General features: G+C 43.9%; 1 pseudogene; it reads left to right on the forward strand.

The window, feature by feature from the left end:
- Positions 1-214: 214 nt before the first annotated feature.
- Positions 215-3,263, forward strand: LOC147991990 (uncharacterized; annotated as a pseudogene).
- Positions 3,264-3,878: the final 615 nt, after the last annotated feature.

Consider the following 3,878-nt stretch of genomic DNA (forward strand, 5'->3'; position numbering starts at 1 on the left):
CTGGGCAGTGCATCCGCACGGCTGCTCAATCTTCTTCGACTACGTCCGTCTGCACTACGATCAGTTCATCATCAACTCTCCATCGACATCCCCGTCTTCACTGCGATCTCATCATCAACCCCGCTGTAAGATATCCTTTGTGATCGGTTATATTTATGTGATCTTGTTATGGGACTTCAGTCCATGTCGATTTCATTTACTGTGCTAGATTTCATCTACGTGATTGCATGTATAAATCTATTAGATATGTCCTTGTCATCAGTCTCACATAAATTCGGAATTATATTAATTGTAATACCTGCCATATTTCCAACGGTCCAGAAACTTTATTACTGTGCAATGGCTGGACCAAGCGATGTGATGAAACCTGAGAGGTTCGGGGGTGAGAACATCAAAAGATGGCAGACCCATGTGAAGTTCTGGCTTATGAGCATGAACTTGTGGTGGGTGATTTCACCCACCGTTGAGAGGCCACTCACGCAGGAACAACAGCGTGATTTTGAGGTGTCTTCAGACACGGCCATGGGCTGTCTTCTCTCCCTCATGACCGATCAGCTTTGTGACATATATATGAACTTTGCTAGTCCTGCCCTTGTTTGGGAAGCGCTCGACAGGAAATATGGAGAGTCGGATGCTGGGCGTGAACTGTATGTTAATGAGCTGTATCACGATTTTAAGATGGCCGATAATAATTCGGTTGTGACACAAGCCCATGAGATCTAGCTCCTGGTGGGGGAACTCGCTGGTTTTGGAGTCGTTCTGCCTGACAAGTTTGTGGTGGGGGCATTATTGCCAAGTTACCTCCATCTTGGAGGAGCTTTGCCACCACTCTCAAACACAAGAGGGAGGTGATGACCGTGGAAAGTCTCATCGCCACTCTTGATGTTGAGGAAAAGGCCAGAGCGAAAGATGCGGAAAAAGTTCCTCCCCAGCCGGTTCTGAATGCCAATGTCGTGCAAAGTGGGGCTGGCAGTTCCGGTGCAAAGAATTACAAGAACAAAGGGAAGGCAAAACAAACCACCGGCTTTAAGAGGAAAGAAGAAAGAAAAGGGGACTTCAACTGCTTCGTGTGTGGTGAGCCAGGGCACATAGCCAGGAAGTGCCGCATGCGCAAAGGCAGGAAGGAAGGAGGCCAGCCATCTGCGAATGTTGTCGTAAGCGAGGCAGGTGGAGGATCTAGGTATGTCCCTAGTGTCCTTCTTGCATGTCAATCCACTGATTGGTGGATAGATACTGGAGCTAATGTGCATGTTTGTGCTGACTACAACTTGTTTTCTTCGTATCAGGCTTGCAGCGGTTCCACCATCGTGATGGGGAACGAAACAAGGGCAACCGTTCGTGGAACCGGTAGAGTTGACCTGAGGCTTACCTCGGGGAAGACTTTGTCGCTGAAGAACGTCCGGCATGTCCTAGGAATAAATAGGAACCTGCTTTTTGGTTCACTGCTGTGCCGTGATGGCTACAAGCTGGTGTTTGAGTCGAATAAGTTTGTTATTTCGAAATTTGGTTTGTTTATTGGAAAAGGCTATAACAGCGAAGGCTTGTTCCGCCTTTCTATTCTAGACGACTGTAATGTCGTAAACAATTTATCTTGTTCTTCACATTCTAGAATAAATGTTGGACATGTTGCTATTTGGCACTCTCGTTTATGTCATATAAATTTTGATCGCATTGTTCGGTTATGCAAGCTTAATTTAATTCCGAATGTCTCCATAGTCCGTGGATCTAAGTGTCAGGCTTGTGTGCAAGCAAAGCAACCCCGAAAACCGTTTAAACCTATTGGGGAGAAAAGCCTTTCACCTCTAGATTTAATCCATTCAGATTTGTGTGAGATGAATGGAGTTTTGACTAAGGCAGGGAAAAGATATATGTTGACATTGATAGATGATGCGACTAAGTGGTGTCATATTTATCTAGTAAAAACGAAAGATGAGGCGTTGAACTGCTTTAAGATCTACAAAGCTGAGGTAGAAAACCAATTAGAGAAGAAGATCAAACGCTTAAGGTCTGACAGAGGGGGAGAGTATGTCTCACATGAGTTTGCTGAATTTTGTGCGGAGCATGGAATTATCCATGAGGTAACCCCTCCCTACTCGCCCCAATCAAATGGAGTGGTTGAACGCAAAAACCGAACACTTACGGACTTGGTAAATGCCATGTTGGACAGTGCCGGTTTAGCTAAGTCATGGTGGGGAAAGGCTGCGTTGGCTGCATGTTATGTTCTCAACAGAGTTCCTTCATCAAAAGGAGATACAACTCCACATGAAGGAAGGAAAGGACACAAACCAACTCTGCGTTTCTTACATGCTTGGGGCTATTTAGCCAAGGTTAATGTACCTGTATGCAAGAAACGAAAATTGGGACCTAAGACTGTTGATTGTATCTTTCTAGGTTACGCACATAATAGCAACGCTTATAGGTTCCTGGTAGTCAATTCCGAGTTTTCTGATGTGCACACTAACACTGTGATAGAATCTCGAGACGCTACCTTCTTTGAGAACATCTTTCCAATGAAGGAAAATAGAGCATCCACTAGTCAACCAACTATACGAAGAGAATTTGAACCCGAGCCTGAACTGGAAAGTACTCCTTTTGTAACTCCGTATAATCCAATTGAGGAGGATGATAGAGAAGTAGCTCCCAGAAGGAGCAAGAGACAACGGTCTAAAAGGTACTTTGGAGATGACTTCGCTGTGTACCTCGTGGATGATGTTCCCAGAACTCTCTCTGAAGCATATGCATCCCTAGATGCTGATGATTGGAAGGAGGAAGTCCAAAGTGAAATGGATTCCATTCTCACTAACGGAACATGGGAAATCTGTCCACGACCGATGGGTTGTAAACCTATTGGTTGCAAATGGATATTTAAAAGGAAGTTAAGACCTGATGGTACCATTGAAAAGTATAAGGCTAGACTCGTGGCCAAGGGTTTTACCCAAAAGGAAGGTGAGGATTTCTTTGATACATACTCGCCTGTTGCTAGGATGACTACAATTTGGGTGCTGATTGCTCTAGCAGCATCTTATAAATTCCTAATCCATCAAATGGATGTGAAGGCGGCATTCCTAAATGGAGAGCTTGATGAGGAAATTTATATGCAGCAACCTGATGGTTTTGTAGCAACCGGGCAAGAGAACATGGTGTGTAGATTGAAGAAATCACTCTATGGCCTCAAGCAGGCGCCGAAGCAGTGGCATGAAAAATTTGACAAAACTCTCACTTCGGCAGGCTTTGTGGTGAATGAAGGAGACAAATGTGTGTAATATAAATATGGTGGGGGTAAGGGTGTAATCTTATGCTTATACGTTGATGACATATTAATTTTTGGGACCGATATGGATGTTATAAATGATGTTAAATCCTTTCTGTCTCAAAACTTTGATATGAAAGATTTGGGAGAGGCGGATGTTATTTTAAACATAAAGCTGCAAATGAATGAGAATGGGATTACATTAAGTCAGTCTCATTATGTGGAGAAAATCCTGAGTCGGTTTGGTTTTGAGGACTCTAGAACATCTCCAACTCCCTATGACCCAAGTCTAAAGCTTCGTAAGAACAGAGGACAAGGGGTCGAGCAACTAAAATACTCCCAAATAGTTGGTTCTCTCATGTACCTTGCTGTTGCAACTAGACCTGACATTTCATTTGCGGTTAGCAAATTGAGCCGGTTTAATTCAAATCCGGGAAATGATCACTGGATTGCACTTGAACGAGTAATGAGGTATTTGAGAGGAACCACAACGTATAGGCTCCAGTATACAGGGTACCCTGATGTACCAGAAGTGTATAGTGATGCTAACTGGATCTCAGATGCAGATGACATCAAAGCCACTAGTGGATATATATTTACTTTTGGCGGTGCTGCAATCTCTTGGAGG

This window comes from Triticum urartu, chromosome 1A (assembly GCF_056163025.1).
Source record: "Triticum urartu cultivar PI428250 chromosome 1A, HENAU_Tu73, whole genome shotgun sequence".
In the NCBI taxonomy this organism is placed as follows: domain Eukaryota; kingdom Viridiplantae; phylum Streptophyta; class Magnoliopsida; order Poales; family Poaceae; genus Triticum; species Triticum urartu.